Raw genomic sequence first — 21,145 nt, 5'->3', positions numbered from 1 at the left:
GTCCTGTTCAAAAAAAGTGCTGGAAAGTGTACACGTGTTAAGGTTATACTAAATTGGAGAGAGAATATAAACAGATAACATAGAACGGGTAACATGAGAAAACATCGGGATGTGACCTTGTGGTGGGTCCGCTTATAACATTAAACGCACTGTCCTAGATAAAGGATACGGGAAGTGGACTACCCTCCACTAGTGGGTGTGGGGATATGCACAGTGAGCTACCTGTAAAAAGGAGAGAGAATACGCGTCAGAGTGTTGAAGACGAAAAAGAGCTGCACAGTGAAGGAGCACAAGATGTCCTGTGGGATGCATGCCAAAAGAGACTAGAGGGGTGACCATCTATGAACCCAGACTGCTGCTATATGGTATAGGGCCAAACATGGTCCAGGGAGGTTTACCTGGAGAACACAGGTAGTGTGTGCGGGTCACACACTGCGTGTATAGCCTAGGAGCGGGAACGCAAGGCGCCTGTAAAATGATACATAGGACCTCATGAGACAGCTGTGGGGGTACCAAGGACGGCTGTCCTAGGCCTGGAAGCCTAGGACTAAAATAAAAATCTACTTTTTGAATCTTTCAACAAATTTCTCCTGAGTGCCAAGAATTATTGTATTTGCTACCTACGGGTTGGATCCCCTACTTGAGCACCTCCCAAGAATCCCTGAGTGCCGTGGTCACTACTTCCCATATGCTGTTTCCGTACACGAGCACCTTGGACGATGTCTGAAACCTTCTCCTTCAACGCAGCAGAGGCGGCAGAAATTCTCTCAAAAGTAACCGCACCTAGCGATTTCCTCCAAATTCCAACCAAGGAACTAAAGAACCGTGACCTGGAGCGTGAATCCAGAAGAGCGGTTAATCTTGAATTACATATTGTTACCATTGCCGAGTACCTTCGAGTCCAGAGGATCCCACGTGGCTTGCGGGTCCCTCTACAACCAACCTTCTTCAGGGAAGACAAAGAGTATTGTGAAAAATTTGAACATATTCTAAACAAATGCTCAGCAGATCTGATGACTCTCACTCTCTCCTATCTCCAAAAGAATCTGGACTCAGTCAACACCCAGATACATGCCATCGAGTCTCAACTGACCAGCACGATGCCTCAGGAAGAATTCCAGGAACTAAAGACAAAGAATCAGGAACAACTACGGCAACACAGATTGGAGGTCGAAAAGAGGAAGAGGTCAAAGTTCCTACGGGATACCGAAGACTACCTACAGAACCGGGTCTACCAGTGGCGAGATACTCGGCCTTCCATCAGGCGGCACAGCTCGATAAGCTCTTCTGGATCCACCGACAGCAGACCCGGTACCTCAAGTTCTGCTTCTTTTTTAGGGAACAACCGAGGCCGCAGAAGAGGAAGACGAGGCGGGGCGGCCAGTGCCGCCGGGGAATCCAGGGACCAGATAACAACACGCTCACAGGTATGGACCTCCCCCTAGTAGTAAATATCTCATCAAAAAACCTGGACTCACACCAATTGGCTGTACTTCAGAAGGGGTTGTCCTTCTGCCCGGTATACAAGTTCAACTCATTTGAACTTAGTATGGACCTTCAAAGGTTCTACCGGAACCTCAGACTTCGGGTCCATTTTGCAGCGCAACCTCCGGTGTTAAACCCTGCTAGGGGTGAAAAAACTCTCCTGGAACTTCAGAGCCTGGGTCTTCGGAACCATAGCTCTTACATGCCACCCCGGTCGGATCCCCCAATGGAGACTTTTGTATCCCTTGTTGAAAGGGACATCCACTTACTAACTCGAAAATTGGAACAGGGTAAGTTCCATTTTCAGCCCAACCTTTCATCTTCGGAAAGACTGTCGTTGGAGCAATTGGCGTCTGACAAATCTCTCATCATCAAACCGGCGGATAAGGGGGGAGCAACGGTAATAATGGACAGAACTGATTACCTGGAGGAGGTGTACAGACAGCTGGGGGATACTGCGGTATATAAACTTATACCACGTAACCCCCTCAATGAACTGGCAAAAAAAATCGCACCAATCATTGACTATCACATGCAAACTGGCACCATAGACAGTAAGATGAGGGATTTTCTCATCAAAAAGGACCCTATAACTCCCATCCTGTACATCCTACCCAAAATACATAAAAGACTAGTTAAACCTCCGGGTCGGCCCATTGTCTCCCTGACTGACTCAGTGCTCTCACCACTGTCCATAGTATTAGAGAAAATTCTCACTCCACTCGTTAAAACCACCCGGTCTTTTCTTTTGGACACTGGTGAATTCATCCAGGTCATAAAAACTTTGGGCCCTATATCTCCCTCTTCTCTCCTAATCACATGGGATGTAAATAGTCTCTATACATCCATCGTCCATGATAAGGGCCTAGCCGCTACTGATAGGCTCCTGCTAGACAATAAAGTTGATATCAAAATTCGTCACTTCTGTGCGGACCTGTTAAACTTAGTCCTGAAGGATAATTACTTCTTGTTCCAAGATTCCTTTTATGCCCAGCTACAGGGTACTGCAATGGGCGCGAACGTAGCGCCCCCGTACGCCAATGCGTACATGGCGGCTTTCGAAAATGACTTTGTGTATGAACACCCTCTGTTCATCGCCCACTGTAGGGTATGGCGCAGGTATATTGATGACATTTTCTGTGTGTGGGACGGCCCCCTTGAGTCATTAATAGCCTTTGACCAACACATCAACAGCATCTGGCCCGAACTCGGTTTCACGTTACAACATGACAAATCCAAAATCAGCTTTCTAGATACTCTCATTTACAAGGAGAGGGACGGTCGCCTATCCATTGATTTATACACCAAGCCAACGGACCGCAACGGCCTCCTGTACTTCACCAGTTGCCATCCACCTTCCATAAAAAATTCCATCCCCAAGTCCCAATTCCACAGGGTTGAAAGGATCGTCTCGGATGACAAGATCAAAAAAACTAGACTGGGTGAGATGGAACAAAAATTCTCCAACCGGGGGTATCCGCAGCATATCCTCACAGAGGCCAAACGCAATACCTCAGTGGTTAGACCTAAAGATGACCGTAAGAGAATTCCTTTTGTCTCTACATTTCATCCCTTCTCCAATATGGTACAGTCTACCATCAGGAGACACTGGGGTATCCTTACAAAAAGCTACCCGGGTATTCCAGAATTCAGAGCACCTTTTATGCCCTGCTACAAACGAGCTAGAAATCTTAGGGATAAACTGGTCAAAGCGGACATTGGCTCTAGCAATAGGGTCCCCAAACAATCGTTCTTACAAACCCAGAGACAAGGCACATTCCCGTGCCTGAATTGCCTACAGTGCAGCAATGTCCAGAGGGGGCCCTCAGTGTCTCACCCTCAGACGGGCAAGGCCATTCCCATAAAAGGTTTCTTCACCTGCGAATCCACACATGTTATTTACGTCATCAAATGCCCCTGTGGGCTGGCATATGTGGGTGAAACCACACAGCCAATTAGAGATAGGGTGGCCCAACACAAATCTACAATCCGCTGCAACAAAACACACCTGCCCCTCCCATACCATTTTTCCAAACAGAACCACAATATCTCTCAGCTCCGCTTCCAGGTCCTTGAACAGGTAGATACTCCAAGAAGGGGCCAAAGCCGTGTCAGTTTACTCCTCAAAAGGGAGGCTTACTGGATTTATTCTCTGCAGACCTTAGAACCAAAGGGACTCAATAGAGACTACGACGTCTCGGCATATTTGTAACATTGTACATGTATGTTGTTTGTTTTTAATATAGATTTATAGCACTTGTTTGTAAAATGTAACATTGTATTTATTGTAGGTGTCCCTAACCTGTGTTCTTATCTGTCTCTTTCAACAGAACCGTTAAATGCACCTCTCGCACGAAACACTGCACACGGTATAGTATGCACTGTATGCCTTTATATATAGGGTTAACTAGTTCTCTATACAATCAGGGTGACCCATACCAGATGCCCTTAGGATATTCTATCCCTCACCAAGTAGTTATCCCTTGTCCTCCTCATCCTGCCTGTTCATTCCCACATGCTGCGATGCAGCCGCACATTTATTCATTCTGTCCCCTGGAGCTCTCCACGCTAGCGCCGGCTGCTCCCTGTGCTCATCCCCACTGTCAGCCCCATCGGCTCTTCTGCGCATGCGCCGGTTCCTCCGGTCACATGATCCGATGACGTCGGGCGTCAGGTGACTCTCCTCTGCGCGCTTTTATACCCGGAAGTACTGCACTTCTCCTAGCAGCCCCGGGAGCGCCTCCTTGCACAGCAGCGCAGCGTCTTCTCCACCCCTGGCAGCGGTACCATCCAGGTAATACCACAACCGGTCCCAGCCCTCCGCGGGCTCTGCCTCCATTCCATTTTGACCTTGGCTCTGGTCCCACTAATTCCTTTGCCCATACCTTTTGTCTACAGCGCTCCTCACCCTGCGAGCACCTCGCTTCATCACAAGCGCCGTATACTGCCGTCCATTATCCCAGGTATGGCTTCCAGGCCTAGGACAGCCGTCCTTGGTACCCCCACAGCTGTCTCATGAGGTCCTATGTATCATTTTACAGGCGCCTTGCGTTCCCGCTCCTAGGCTATACACGCAGTGTGTGACCCGCACACACTACCTGTGTTCTCCAGGTAAACCTCCCTGGACCATGTTTGGCCCTATACCATATAGCAGCAGTCTGGGTTCATAGATGGTCACCCCTCTAGTCTCTTTTGGCATGCATCCCACAGGACATCTTGTGCTCCTTCACTGTGCAGCTCTTTTTCGTCTTCAACACTCTGACGCGTATTCTCTCTCCTTTTTACAGGTAGCTCACTGTGCATATCCCCACACCCACTAGTGGAGGGTAGTCCACTTCCCGTATCCTTTATCTAGGACAGTGCGTTTAATGTTATAAGCGGACCCACCACAAGGTCACATCCCGATGTTTTCTCATGTTACCCGTTCTATGTTACCTGTTTATATTCTCTCTCCAATTTAGTATAACCTTAACACGTGTACACTTTCCAGCACTTTTTTTGAACAGGACTCACGACTCACGCAGGTTCAGGCCGGATCCATCCATCTCTGCTACCTGCGCTGCATGCCACTATTTATGTTTGTATGCAGACTGTCTTTTTCATTAGTATAGTATTGATTACATACTTTGTTATTTGTTTCGCATGTATTATTGTGCAACAGTATTATCTTTATTCAAAAGCATTTCTCTTGTCTCTTTTGTATATACACTGCAGCATTGACAACCGTATCTGATGAAGGTCTCAGTTGTCGAGACCGAAAACGTTTATATGTTGATCTGGATGCACTAAAATAAAAATCTACTTTTTGAATCTTTCAACAAATTTCTCCTGAGTGCCAAGAATTATTGTATTTGCTACCTACGGGTTGGATCCCCTACTTGAGCACCTCCCAAGAATCCCTGAGTGCCGTGGTCACTACTTCCCATATGCTGTTTCCTCAATTCATGGGCAGTTATTTTGCTCCCTTTTTTGCCCAACACGCTTCTTGTGACCCTGTGGGCTATTTGCCATGAAACGCTTGATTGTTCGGTGATCACGTTTCAAAAGTTTGGCAATTTCAAGACTGCTGCATCTGTCTGCAAGACATCTCACAATTTTGGACTTTTCAGAGCCCATCAAATCTCTCTTCTGACCCATTTTGCCAAAGGAAAGGAAGTTGCCTAATAGTTAAGCACACCTTATATAGGGTTTTGATGTCATTAGACAACACCCCTCCTCATTACAGAGATGCACATCACCTGATTTACTTAATTGGTAGTTGGCTCTCTAGCCTGAACAGCTTGGAGTAGGACAACATGTATAAAAAGTATCATGTGATCAAAATACAACTTGCCTAATAATTCTGCACACAGTGTATGCATGGCTGGGTGTCCTCCCTGTCCTCCCCCTTCTATGTATGGCTTCGTCCTCCCCAGTCATATTCACCCTCCTCGTGCAATCCTGCATGTCCCTGAATTTCAGTTGTCCAGCGTCGGCAGCTCTCCTCTCCTCTGCTCAGCGGTCATGTGGTACCACTCATTAAGGTAATGAATATGAGCTCCACAGCTATGGGAGTGGAGACGCGTCCATATTCATTACCTTAATGAGCGATACCATATGACCGCTCAGCACAGGAGAAGAGAGCTGCCGGCGAGATGCAGGGACTTGCAGGACCACGTGAGGAGGGTGAGTATGATGTCACAGCCGCCGGCTCCTGCCACTGCTCCCCCGCTGCCCCTCCCGCACTGGCTTTCTGGGACCGTGACTTGTGTGTAAGCTGAGGGGGCTGTTTTCAGCACAAAAAAGTGCTGAAAATCTCGGCTTATACACGAGTACATATGGTAGATAAGTAAAAAGATTATGATAACCTATTGCAACACAATTAAAGAGGTTCTGACCAATACTGTTTTTTATTTCCAATAGATTTTTATAGAAGTTTTATTGATGAGAGTGTCAGGGTGGAAAAGAACATGATAGCAAAGGAGAAGTAGTAGGAGTAATGGGCAAGGACTTTAAAGGGTATCTGTCAGTAGGATCAACCCTCCTAAGCCTTCTATATGGGCATATAGGTCATAGGAAGCTGAATAAAATTATACTTAGATATCTGCAATCTGATGTCTTATTCCAGAGAAATATGGGATGGTACATGTCCCTTTTTTCTTTTCTTCTGCTGGATTAGATACTTTGGTATTGAGTACAGCACTGCGATATCCCCTTGACCCCACAATGTGCTTTTGATGACTTTCCAATAGAAATCTCAGAGAAGATAGTGCCACTTTGCTCTTTTTGGGATTTATTCCACAGAAATCCACATTTTTCTTATATGTAAAGGAGCTTTCCAGGCTTTGGGATGGACACTAATCTGCATGAGAATCTGCCTCTAAAGTCTATTATACATAAAAGGAGGCATTAACAGCATGATTTGTAATGGCCGCCCTCTGCTCTCCTGATGTTACTGCAGAGTTGTGTGTGATTATAACTGACACATCTGCAGGTTTCTCTCACTGCTGCTTCAGTGTCCATCTCACCAGTGTTGTAATATTGTTGCAATAAAGCAGAGGTATTTGTAAGTAGACAAAGTTCAGTTCTACTGTTCTGTGTTAGTTACATGTTTCACACAGTTAATACTAGGTAATACCACCTTTCATATAAAATAAGCTCTGAATTTCTCGTGCAGATCAGTGTCTAACCCATAGTTTTAAACAGCTCATTTACATGTAAGAAAAATGTGGATTTCTTTGGAATAAGGCATTGGATCTCAGATTTTGATGTATCACTTTGTTCACCTTCCTATGACCCATGACCTACATACCCATATAGAGTTGATCCTACTGACAAATTCCCTTTAATAAAATAGAAATTGAAGAAAGAATAAACTAGATAAATGATAATTTCACCGACGAGCAAAAGGGTAACAATGTTTTGAACTTTTTGACTTTTAGGCTCCATATCTCACCATCCAATACTGCTTCGAGTGTGAGACCACCATCATTTTACAGATAATCATCTTGGCTAACTCATACATAAATCTGACTTGCAACTATTTAACATATGATTAGTTATGCAAATTATTGTCATGTCACTGCATTGTTGCTGTTTTGCTCCTGGTGGTGGAAAAATATTTTTCTTTCTGTATACTGCAAATTATAACCTGATCTCTCATTCCCTAACCGGTCAGTGTGTTATTAGGTTTATTTCCAAGTAAAATATCACTGGTTCAAATTGAGGAACAGCAGTGAAGAAGATTTCCCAAGAAAAAAAAAACAGCATCATCCAGCTCATTGATAACTGTCTCTCGGCCAAGAAAATAATATAATAATAATAATAATAATTTTTATTTATATAGCGCCAACATATTCCGCAGCGCTTTACAACTTATAGAGGGGACTTGTACAGACAATAGACATAACAGCATAACAGAAATCACAGTTCAAAACAGATACCAGGAGGAATGAGGGCCCTGCTCGCAAGCTTACAAACTATGAGGAAAAGGGGAGACACGAGAGGTGGATGGTAACAATTGCTTTAGTTATTTGGACCAGCCATAGTGTAAGGCTCGGGTGTTCATGCAAAGCTGCATGAACCAGTTAACTGCCTAAGTTTGTAGCAGTACAGACACAGAGTGCTATTAACTGCATAAAGTGTATGAGAACATGATGCAAGGAACCTGAATATGTTTTTTTTTTTTAAAGGCCACACAGGGATAGTTAGGTTAATGCATTGAGGCGGTAGGCCAGTCTGAACAAATGAGTTTTTAGGGCACGCTTAAAACTGTGGGGATTTGAGATTAATCGTATTAACCTAGGTAGTGCATTCCAAAGAATCGGTGCAGCATGTGTAAAGTCTTGGAGACGGGAGTGGGAGGTTCTGATTATTGAGGATGCTAACCTGAGGTCATTAGCGGAGCGGAGGGCACGGGTAGGGTGATAGACTGAGACCAGAGAGGAGATGTAGGGTGGTGCTGAGCCATGGAGTGCTTTGTGGATGAGGGTAGTAGTTTTGTACTGGATTCTGGAGTGGATGGGTAGCCAGTGAAATGACTGGCACAAGGTAGAGGCATCGGTGTAACGGTTGGTGAGGAATATGATCCTGGCAGCAGCATTCAGGACAGATTGGAGCGGGGAGAGTTTGGTAAGAGGAAGGCCGATTAGTAGAGAGTTACAATAGTCCAGACGAGAATGAATAAGTGAGACAGTAAGAGTTTTTGCAGAGTCGAAAGTAAGAAAAGGGCGAATTCTAGAAATGTTTTTGAGATGCAGATAAGAAGAGCGAGCCAGTGATCGGATGTGGGGGGTGAATGAAAGCTCGGAATCAAGGATGACCCCAAGGCAGCGGGCATATTGCTTTGGAGTAATGGTGGAACCGCACATGGATATGGCAATGTCAGGCAAAGGTAGGATAGTAAAGGGAGAGAACACGAGGAGTTCAGTTTTTCACAGGTTCAGTTTCAGATAGAGGGAGGACATGATGTTAGAGACAGCGGTAAGAAAATCACTGGTGTTTTCTAAAAAGGTTGGCGTGATAACAGGAGAAGAGGTGTATAATTGGGTGTCGTCAGCATAGAGATGGTAAAGAAAAGTGCCAAACTGCATCATGTGAGTGCCATGTCAGTTGTAAGGGTACAAAATGAAGACCGTCCATCGATTCAAAATCCAAGAGGTGGACATCCAGGCAAAATATTTGAGTTAACTACTTGGCTCATCACAAGGTCTATCAGTTCTGGTGTGACAAACACGGCAGTGGAGGACGCTCTTATGTTTCATGATAGTGAGATCACAGGCGTCCATGAAAGCGTTGTGCGATGCACATTACATAGGTCTGAAATGGTGACCTGAAAGAAGGAGAAGAAGCCTCGACTTCAAAATCATCACAAGAAGCATTGGCTCGAGTTTGCAAAAAAAGTACGAAAAGTGGACAGTAGAAGATTAGAAATGGGTGATTTGGAGTGATAAGACGAAAGTCAATAGACTAGGCTCTGATGGGTGCAAATGGGTCAGGAAAAAATAAGGGAAAGAGGGGTTAATATATAGGACAGGGACACAAAGTTTATAAGTAGTGATATGGAAATTTGGGTTGGATAAATCTATCCCTGTGTGTGCTGCGGCCGCTCCCAATAAGACTGAGTATTTTGAGCACTCATCAAGAATGGACTGTACACCATTGCGACAGAACAACATTCCATCAATACTGATACTTTATTATACATACATAGTTTTATGATAGCATATAGAAAGGAGTGGTTAGGGGTTGTTAGGGGTGGTTAGTTAATTACCATATTGTCTAGCTCCTCTGTCATTGGTTATCTAAACATATATGGAATATTGTGATTAATGCACATATGACTGCTGATTAAGCAACTAAAATTGAGCTCTCTGCATCTAGGACAGAGTTGAGACATCTGATCAGCACTTAATACATCTGACACTGTTGGTCTGCCATTTCAGCAAGATTCAGCGACATTCTAGACATTATTTCAGGATATCTGGCCCAAGTTCCTGTTTTTGCTTGGAAAACCCCATACAGTTGGTCTGGCTTATATCAGTTTATGTCAGCCATTTTAAGCCATTGATTATAATGTATATATTAGCTGTGAATATATGAGTATATATGATTATAGAGCAGTATACATGCAAGTGAGATCTACATGATATATATATTTCTATCACAAGCCCCCCTTAGATATCACTTGCCCTAATCCTAGACTCCTGTCCCAAACACTGCAACTCTTCTGTGCTGTCAGTGAACTGACGCAAGCCTAACGCCTGCGCCCCACTCTGTACAGACTTTTCGTAAATGGGCGGTCAGGAGATCTTTCCCTAATGGGGGTTCGTTGCAATCAGTCTCTTGGTCAACAGCATGTGTAGTGAGCTGTTGTGAACTCCGTTTTCAGGCTCCCTCTTGTGGTCACAGATGGTATTGTGTGACTTTGGTTTTTTGGCTCCCCCTGGTGGTTTGGTTTATTATCCTGCGGGTCTGGCTGGATCAGCTGCCTCGTTATTCACCAGGGAGGTTCCTATTTAGCTCTGCTTCACTTCCACTTGTTGCCGGCTGTCAATGTATTCAGTGCTATTCTGATTACTCCTGATTATCTCGTTTTCTGCCTCTTCAGGATAAGCTAAGTTCTGTTTGAATATTTTTTGCTCATCTGCCTGCAATATGATTTCTGTGTAAGATGAGTCTAGTCCAGCTTGCTAATATGTGATTTCTTGCTGCTGGTAAGCTCTGGGGTACGGAGTTGCTTCCCCCGCACCGTTAGTTGGTGCGGGGGCTCGAGCAATCTCTGCGTGGATATTTTGAATAGGGTTTTTTATTGACCGCACAGTTTCCTTCCTATTTTCTGCTATCTAGTATTAGCGGGCCTCATTTGCTAAATCTGATTTCATCTCTGTGTTTGTGCTTTCCCCTTAACTCACCGTTAATATTTGTGGGGGGGCTATTCTATATCTTTGGGGTCATTCCACTGAGGCAAGAGAGGACTTTCTTTCCCTCCAGGAATAGTCAGTTTCTCAGGCCGTGAAGAGACGTCTAGGATTTTCAGGTAACGTTCCACGGCTACTTATAGTTGTTTGCGGATAGGATCAGGTTGCTGTCAATCTAGTTACCACCTCCCCAGAGCTAGTCGTCTGTTCAGTTACTTAGCTAGTCCGTCCTGCGATCCTTGCCAATAGGATCATAACAGTGAGCGATGTGTAGTCTTTATCAGGTAGGTCATCTATTCGGTCAGGCAGGGTATCCACAACATCATTCTGGCTTGGGTGTCATCTTCTGGTAGGGGAGCTTTCTTGCAATGTGATGAGTGGATCCAAGTGGGTCTTCTCTCCAGTTTCACAGAGTTTGGTGTCATCAGCAGCACTTGAACAGGACCATCAAATCTGGGATCGAGTGGTGTTCTCCTTACAAACTTTTTTCACCAACTCCCAGTCTCCTGGCTTCAAGGAGTGCGTACCGGACAGTGTATCTGGATCTGGCAATGAAGAAAAAACCTCGAGAACGGATGTTAGCAAGTTTCTTGGTGAGTTCAATTACATAAGCAGACAAAGTATCATATTGCATAATCAGCTGCTGAGGGAAAGGATACCCCTAATCTGGGGCTAGACCCAAACAAAATTTCATATGGTGACAGCTTTTCTGGGCCTCTGGGAGTGTGCCTAACACTGAGAAGTGTGATTGGGAGTGTGTAGGCCTAAGTCTGACCCTACTGCTGACCAGATCTCTCGTGTGAGATTTGCTGTGAATGTGGGTCCCTGGTCACTCTCTATCACTTCTGGGACCCCATAGCTGCATATCTCGTCTCTGAGAGTAGCAGTAGTCTTTGCTGACTGGTTCCTCACTGGGGAAGCTTCTGGCCATCCTGAGAACACGTCCACGACCACAAGAGCATATTTGAAACCTCCACTTGGCGGCATTTGGATGTGGTCTATCTGGGAGGGGTACAGTGGTCTGGCAAGACGATGTGTGGGAACTTTCTCCATTCTTCCAGGGCTGCATTTGCCGCAGGTCAAACAGCTGCTAGTGAACTTGGCTGTTAGGGTGGGGATCCCCGGGGCGAACCAGTAAGCACCAATCGGATTATTCATCTGTGTCTTTAATCTGTGTGTGGGCCCATGTGCCCACTGGACCACCATAGGGTACATGCTTCGGGGTAAACAGGGTTTGTAGTCCATTGAGTATACCCTTCCTTCTTCATGTGTTGCTCACTTCTGCATCCAGCATTCCTTCTTGTCCTCTGGGGCTTGCTCTTGCAGCTTTTTTGAGCAGATCCCAGGATGTCATCTTGTCAGGTTTCCTGTCTTCAACCGTCCTGTAGTAGCCGCCCGGCTCTACGACCTCTTCCACTTTTCCATATTGTCTTCCTTTGACTGCTTCTTTGGCTGCCATATCCACCATGTTGTTGCCTCGTGCCTCTACTGTGTTTAGTTTTCCATGCGCTTTGACTTTTAGCACTGCCACCACTTTTGGAAGTTGAAGTGCGTTCAGCAGGTCCTTAATGGCTCCATGATGCTTCACGGTTGTTCCGCTTGCTGTGATGAAGTCCCTTGAAGCCCAGATGGGTCCGAAGTCATGTGCTATGCCATGCGAGTACCTCGAATTGGTATACATTTCCGCAGTCTTGTCTTCTGCCATCTGGTAGGCCTTCATCGGCGCTATCAGTTCTGCTTCCTGGGCTGACAGACTAGGCAGCAGACTTCTGGACCACAGGATCTCTTGATTGCTGGTCACTGCACATCCCGTGTGGAATCTTCCTTCATCATCTGCAAATCTGGAGCCATCCACATAGACGATCAACTCTGGGTTGGTCAGTGGCTCTTCTGCCACCTTGGGTAGTCCTGCTGTTTCCTGTTGCATGATGCTGAAGCAATCATGGTCATCCGTCCAGAGCAAATCCAGATCCCTGCAGAAGGTATCATGCAGATTTTGATCAGACTTTTCATCTGAGGGTCCATATCTGTATCCCCCCTTGGGAGTGGGAGTAGAGTGGATGGGTTGAAGACTGTGCATCTGGAGATGGTGACATTGTTGGGCAGGAGTAGAGAGCACTGGAGGCAAAGATGCCTGGCGGTGGAGAGATGTTTTGGCTGGGTTTGGTTGAGGATTGCTGAGATGTCATGAAGCTGCGTCAGGACTCCAGTAGCAAGGCCTTCTTTCTCCATCAGGTAGAGACGGAATAGCTTCTTGTAGTCAGGTAGGCCTAGTGCTGGCGCTGAGACTACAGAGCCTTTTAACTTCTTGAATGAACTGAAGGCCACATCTGTTAGCAGGAATGGGGTTGCATTAACGCAGTCATACAGAGGTTGCATTAGGACTGAGGCATCAGGGATCCAGGCTCTGCAATACGAAACTAGACCAAGGAAGGCCTGTAGCACCTTTGGAGTTGTTGGAGGAACCATCTTTTCCACTGTGGTCTTCCGGTCATCTGTCAGGTGTTTCGCCTGGTGAGCAATACAGTGTCTCTGGAACGTAACTCGCTTCAGACACCACTGGACTTTGTTCTTTGAGATCTTGAACTAAGAAGAAACAAAGTCCAGCTCACCATATCGACATTCCCGAAGGCTCGGAGCACGGAACCGCTGTGTCAGGGCGCAGGCAAACAGGAAAGGAGAAAATCCAGCTCAACGATGCAGTGAAAAATCCATAACTTTATTTCACTTCAAAAATAGCGTGTAAGGATAAAACATCAGCACATTAAAAACCAAGATCTTGGTTTTTAATGTGCTGATGTTTTATCCTTACACGCTATTTTTGAAGTGAAATAAAGTTATGGATTTTTCACTGCATCGTTGAGCTGGATTTTCTCCTTTCCTCTTTGAGATCTTGCAGTGCTGCTCCGCCAGGTAGAGTAGGAAAAACAAGGAATGGGCTTTACATGTGTCAAAGTCAATTGCACAAAGGAGTAGATTGTCCATGTATTGTAGCAGGGTTACTTCTGCATGTTCTGTGAACCAGTTGGTGAGGACTGTGGACATTGCTCTGGTGAACTGTGAAGGGCTGTTCTTGGCCCACTGTGGCATCACTGTCCTTGTGTGGTGTCCCCCCTGGTGCATTAAGGCAAACAGGAACTGGTCTTCTGGATGAAGGGGAACACTGGAGAAAACATTAGCCAGGTCGGTCACTGTGAACACTTTTGCTGTGGCAGGCACATTTGAGAGCACATTTGAGAGCAGAGTGTGCGGATTCGGCACAATTGGAGTTTAAAACACCATGACGTCATTCACAGCTCTCAGGTCATGTACCATTCTGAACTTGGCTGGCTCTCCTTTTACAGTCTTTTTCTTGACGGGGAAAGCAGCTTCAGTTGGTCAGAGGCAGCTTGACTCTACGCCTGGCCTGGGCCTTACGAGGGTACGGGGTACATGGCTTGAGTGACACCCGTACTGGGGCAACTTGAGGTTTTCTCACGTGCTGAGGTCCCTTAGACTATAGACTTTCTGGTACTACATCCAGTACCTCCTTGGGTAGGCCTCATTCGTTGTTTAAGGTTCTTGTAGGGCCACCAGCATGATTCTTCTTGGGTCAGGGATGAAGAAAGTGTCACTGTCCCATCTTCCTGGACCACTGTGGTTGCCTTCAGCTTCTGCAGTAGGTTCACTCCCAGCAGGTTGAGTGGAAGGTCCTTGACACCACAAACTGGGACAGGATAGAGTGTCCTGGCTGAGTGCACATGCTCAGTGGCTTTGTAAGCTGAGAATGTCTGACTTGACCATCAATGCCCATGCGAGACACAGGATTCTGATAAGCAGGTGGGATCAGCGAGTTCCACAGGTCTCATCACACTTGCACCGGTGTGCAGAAGAAAAGATTTGACAACGCCATCCACTTTAAGGGTAATTTGAGGTATTGGTCTTGCAGATGAAGCTTTACATGTCAGGAGCGTAGTGTCTTGCGGACCTGGCTTGCTTGCCCCTGAACTTTGGACGGGGTGCTTCACTGCTTTCTGCACTTCTTCCTTGACCTGTTTCTCTGGACCAACTCTTGGGTTGCATGGGTCCAGTCTCTTCGGGGGCGTGGGTGCTTTGCACTGGTTCTGGATATGGCCAAACTTGCCACAGATGTAACACTTGACACTTCTTCTGTCTTCGTAGGGTGGTTGTGCTTCCAGGTTAGTAGTCACCATGAGAGGGGCTGTCTTCTGCACCCCTGGTTGGGACTCGGTCCCTTTGGCTACTGTGGACAATGGCATAATGGGTACTGTAGCGGCAGCGGGGTCCGGCCTGCTGATTGAAGCTGCGGTGGTAAGATGGGGCCTGCAGGTGCGTCAGTGGCAAGGCCCGGGGGTGCCATATCACAACTGGCAATGGCTGGATTGTGCCAGGGACATAGAAGGGGAACCTTGTGCTGTAAGCACCACATTGTTTGAATTGGGCGTTGGCCCAGCCGGCAATGAAGAGGAAGAAAGAGGAAGAAGAAGAAGAAGGAGGGGTTGATTGAAGGAGGAAAGAGGTGTGGAGGAGAATGAGGAGATAGAGACAGAGATAGAAAGGTGTAATAAAGAGAAACGGGGAGAATCAGGGTGTGCAGAAGGAGGTGGAGAGAGAGAGAGTGAGGAGAAAAGGGAGGAGGGATGGGTGTGGAGAAGGAAAAGAAGGAGATAGGTGTGGTGGGGGAGTGGAGAAGCAGGAGAGAGAGAGTGAGAAGAAGAGGGAGGAGAAGATGGAAGGTGTGGAGGAGAGAGATAAGGAGGAGAATAGAGGAGTGGAGATGGGTGTGGAGAAGGAAGAGAAGGAGGAGATAGGTGTGGTGGGGGAGTGGAGAAGGAGGAGAGAGAGAGGGTGAGGAGAAGAGGGAGGAGAAGATGGGAGGTGTGGAAGAGAGAGAGAGATAGAGAGTGGGAGAGAGAGAAGAGAAAAGTGTGCAGAAAGAGGAGAGGAAAGGAGAGTGGGAGAGAAGAATGAGGAGAGAAAGAGTGACAGGGAGGATATAGAAGAACAACAAGAATAATAGAGAGGAGCAATGATGCCTTCTCCCTGTAGGGAGGGATGGGGCGCACCACATACTGTGCAAAAACTCTCTATATCATGGATTCTGCTAAGTGCAGACTGCGCAGATCCAATATCTCCCGTCTTATACACACAAAAATCACTTCCTGGTTAGCTCACATAACTTTCTGTACCACCTAAACGATGTAAGCTCTGCTGCTACTTTATACCATGTATTAGTATTCAGCAATTTAACATCAGCTAACTTCCCTTATTTTCCTTTCTACGTCATGCCATTCCGCAGCTTGAAGTCTGCCATTCTTATGAATTTCACATACTTTATACCTTCCAAAATTCTTCACATACTTAACACCTTCGTGTTCTGCCACTATCTGGGGGCTGTTTTCTCCCCAGGAAATAAAAAGACTCTCCTGTTGTTTGGCCACTTTGTTCCCCATGGCAAAAACAAAAAAAATGAAAAACACACAAAAAGGAAAAAGAATACAACACTAAAAAACTTCTATAAATTAGTATATAAAAACTCCGAAAAACCCCAAAACGATAAAACCGTCAAAAACTTAGTACACTACCAAAAACTCGAAATTTTGATACAAAAGGGAAAAAACTTAGGAAAACTAAAAAAAAACTTAAAAAAACTTTAAAAAATATATATAAAAAAAACTGAATAAAGACTTTCAAAAAGAGTAAAAAAAACCTATATATATATATTTTTCTTCTCCCCTCTCTCTGCGCTCAACGCAGTCAGAGACACACACTTCCCCTTTTCTTATGCTATTGTATCCAATGTCACTAAAATCACGTATCTGAAAACACGTATGTCGCATCAAAAAATAATAGATACAATTTGTTTCACTTTTCACAAATAGCTTCACATAGCTACCATTGCAGAAACAGCCAGGGAAAAAAAAAACAGATGTGACAGTGTGATTTACAATGCATATATCTCTGCTTGGAAAAGGGGAAGTAAAAAAGAAAAGAGAAAAAAAAACTTTCTTTTACAATTGTATGCTCTTAAAGCAGCAATACTTGACAAACAGAAGCAGATACAGATAGACGTCCGAGAGATGCCCCTTTAATTCTGTGACACGTGCAGGTTGCGATGGGAACAGACAACAATCAATCGCACTGGGCACGCATATGCTGGATTCTACCACCCTCCGCTCCGGTCATCCTGACTGGCCGCCGGCTACGGGAATCTGTGGCAGCCCTCAAAGCTATCACCATCCGAGCCTGGAACATGGAACTGCCTGTCCCGAGACCTCCTGTTTCTCCTATTGCACGGGAATCTGTGATAGCTTATTCAGCGATTTGACCTCCTGCTGTCTGTTACCCAGCCACCACAAACAAAACAGTCACTTCCTTCCTTCTCCCGGATTTTACACAAACACAGAACACATACACGGCACACAGCAGACACCTTGACTAAAATCCCAGGCTTTTGGATACAGGCTTGGACTTTTTACACTACCTGGGAATGCGGTGGTGACCACACCTGACCGGCAAGAGGCATAGACCCGGACTGGGCACAGGGGACTTTCAGGTAAGATGAAAACATTTTCTTACCTTACTTATGGAGCTGCGCAGTCTCCGTCCCGTGAACCAAGGCCGTGGCCAACACCTCCGTCTCTGCGGTCAGCAGGGTCCCCGTGTGCGTTTCGTCCCTTGCCCCACATTGGGCGCCATTTGATATGGAAATTTGGGTTGGATAAATCTATCCCTGTGTGTGCTGCGGCCACTCCCAATAAGACTGAGTATTTTGAGCACTCATCAAGAATGGACTGTACAACATTGCGACAGAACAACATTCCATCAATACTGATACTTTATTATACATACATAGTTTTATGATAGCATATAGAAAGGAGTGGTTAGGGGTTGTTAGGGGTGGTTAGTTAATTACCATATTGTCTAGCTCCTCTGTCATTGGTTATCTAAACATATATGGAATATTGAGATTAATGCACATATGACTGCTGATTAAGCAACTAAAATTGAGCTCTCTGCATCTAGGACAGAGTTGAGACATCTGATCAGCACTTAATACATCTGACACTGTTGGTCTGCCGTTTCAGCAAGATTCAGCGACATTCTAGACATTATTTCAGGATATCTGGCCCAAGTTCTTGTTTTTGCTTGGAAAACCCCATACAGTTGGTCTGGCTTATATCAGTTTATGTCAGCCATTTTAAGCCATTGATTATAATGTATATATTAGCTGTGAATATATGAGTATATATGATTATAGAGCAAGTGAGATCTACATGATATATATATTTCTATCACAGTAGCTAGAGATTACATAAGGCCACATTGCACGTATGTGTTCTATTTATGTTTTTCACAGATATAATAAGTACCTATTATAGTATATAGGGCTGTTCACAAGCCGTATTTTGTCAAGGACCATGTGTCTATGGGCAGACATACCGCCGGTTCAAGCAGTGCAGTTGCATCAGGGCCCGGAGGCTCCAGGGGCACCTGCAGGGCAGCTAATAATGAGGGCAATCTGGCCACTTATCCAGCCCCGAGGCTCCGGGGGGCCCCTGGCCAGATTGCCCTCATGTGCGGCAGGCAGGGAACAATCCCTGCAGCTCTGCAGCCTGCAAGAGAAAATGGCAGGGAATGGATAATCCTGCTATCTGCCCGCACTTCCTGTCTCACACAGCAGCGGCTGAATGACATCATCATTCAGCACCGCAGCTGTGCGAGACAGGAAGCTGCCGGCGATGCTGCAGCTTCAGGATACCGTGCGCAGAGGTGAGGTGTGTGTGTGTTGTGTGTGTATGCAGAGAGGTGAATGGTGCTGTGTGTGTCTGTGTGTGTGTTTATGCAGAGAGGTGAATGGTGCTGTGTGTTTGTGTGTGTATGCAGAGAGGTGAATGGTGCTGTGTGTTTCTGTGTGTGTGTATGCAGAGAGGTGAATGGTGCTGTGTGTGTATGCAGAGAGGTGAATGGTGCTGTGTGTGTCTGTGTGTGTATGCAGAGAGGTGAATGGTGCTGTGTGTTTCTGTGTGTGTGTATGCAGAGAGGTGAATGGTGCTGTGCATGGGCCGACATACCGTCGGTTCAACTGCTGCGGCTGCACTGGGGCCCGGAGGCCCTGCAGGGTAGCTAATAATGAGGGCAATCTGGCCAGTTTATCCGGCCCTGAGGCTCCGGGGGGAACGGCCATATTGCCCTCCTGTGCGGCGGGCAGGGAGGTGAATGGTGCTGTTTGTGTGTGTATGCAGGGAGGTGAATGGTGCTATGTGTGTGTGTATGCAGAGAGGTGAATGGTGCTGTGTGTGTGTCTGTGTGTGTATGCAGACAGGTGAATGGTGCTGTGTGTGTCTGTAAGTGTGTGTATGCAGAGAGGTGAATAGTGTTGTGTGTGTTTGTGTGTGTGTATGAAGAGAGGTGAATGGTGCTGTGTGTGTCTCTGTGTGTATGCAGAGAGGTGAATGGTGCTGTGTTTGTCTGTGTGTGTATGTGTATGCAGAGAGGTGAATGGTGCTGTGTGTGTGTATGCAGAGAGGTAAATGGTGCTGTGTGTGTGTATGCAGAGAGGTGAATGGTGCTGTGTGTGTCTGTGTGTGTAAGCAGAGAGGTGAATGGTGCTGTGTGCGTCTGTGCGTGTGTGTGTATGTGTATGCAGAGAGGTGAATGGTGCTGTGTGTGTGTGTCTGTGTGTGTAGGTGGAGGAGAAGGCAATGATGGGGATGATGGGGCAGAAGGAAATAATTGGGTTGATGGATAGGGCAATGATGGGGTGATAGGGCAGAAGGCAATGATTGGGCTGACGGAGAGGGCAATGATGGGGGTGATGGGGTAGAAGGCAATGATTGGGTTGACAGGGAGGGCAATGATAGGGGTGATTGGGCAGAAGGCAATGATTGGGTTGATGGAGAGAGAAATGATAGGGATGGTGTGGGAGAAAGCAATGATGGGGTGGTGGAAAGGTCAATAATGGGGGTGATGGGGAGGAGGAAATTATTGAGGTGGTGAATAGGCAATAATGGGAGTGGTGAGGAGGCGGAAATGATGGAGGTGGTGTAATGGGCAATGATGGGGGTGGTGGGGGACAAGACAATGATGGTAGTGGTAAAGAGGGCAATGATTGGGATGGTGGGGGAGGAGGAAATGATGGAGGTCATGGAATGGGTAATGATGGGGTTTAATGGGGGAGAATGCAATGATGGTGGCAGTGGAAAGGACAATGATGGGAGTGGTGGGGAGGAGGCAATGATGGAGGTGGTGGAATTGGCAATAACAGGGTGGTGGGGAGAAAGCAATGATGGAGGTGGTGAAGAGGGCTATCATGGGGGTGAAGGAGAGGGAATTAATAATGGGATGCGGGGGAGGAGGAGAACGAGGGGTGTGGGGGATTGGGATGGGAGAAAGGGGGATTTATAATAGATTTAGGAACAGGGGGAGGGGAGGAAGACATTGTTATCGATTATTATGTCTAACACAGTCCCTTAGTATAAAGTGTACTCACTTATTAATGATAGCACAGTCCCTTAGTATATAGTATGCTCACTTATGTATAGCACAGTCCCTTAGTGTATAGTGTACTCACTTATTACGTATAACACCATCCTTAGTTACATAGGTTCCTCTTTTGTTATGTATAACACCCCTTATTACTTACCATCCTCTCTAGTTATATATGATGCCCTCCCTAATTATATAGCTTCCTCTGCTGTTATGTACAGTGCTGTCTCTTACATAGTGTATTCTTGTTATTTTTGTTAATCACAGCGCCCTCTTTTATTAGATAGTCCCCTCTCTTGTTAGGCTTGTGTCACACTTCCGTCGGCAGTGTCCCATCGTAATGCATCGAGGAGACGTACCGACGGACGTTTAGTAAATATTGTTAAAATGGACGCAACGTGTGCAGTATTTTGACGGATGCGTCGTCCGAATCTTTCCAGTGCAGAAGTTGGATTTTGTCTTCCGGGGTCGAGAGAGAGAGACTTTTTCCTGGGTCGGGTATATGCTTCCAGGCATACTCAGATGTAATAACTAGGGTTGAGCGACTTTCATTTTTTAAAGATCGAGTCGGGTTTTGTGAAACTCGACTTTGTCCAGAGTCGAGTCGAGTGCAGTCGGCCGATTATCGCTAAAAGTCGGGGATCGACCGAAACACGAAACCCAATGCAAGTCAATGGGGAAGCATAGTCGGCAGTGAGTGGAGGCCAGGAAAACACCTACAGTGCCCATTTTAATGCCAAAAACATCCATTCTTGTTTCTGAAGCTTGTCAAT

The sequence above is a fragment of the Ranitomeya variabilis genome, chromosome 6, assembly GCF_051348905.1.
Source record: "Ranitomeya variabilis isolate aRanVar5 chromosome 6, aRanVar5.hap1, whole genome shotgun sequence".
In the NCBI taxonomy this organism is placed as follows: domain Eukaryota; kingdom Metazoa; phylum Chordata; class Amphibia; order Anura; family Dendrobatidae; genus Ranitomeya; species Ranitomeya variabilis.
This window is presented reverse-complemented; position numbering follows the sequence as displayed.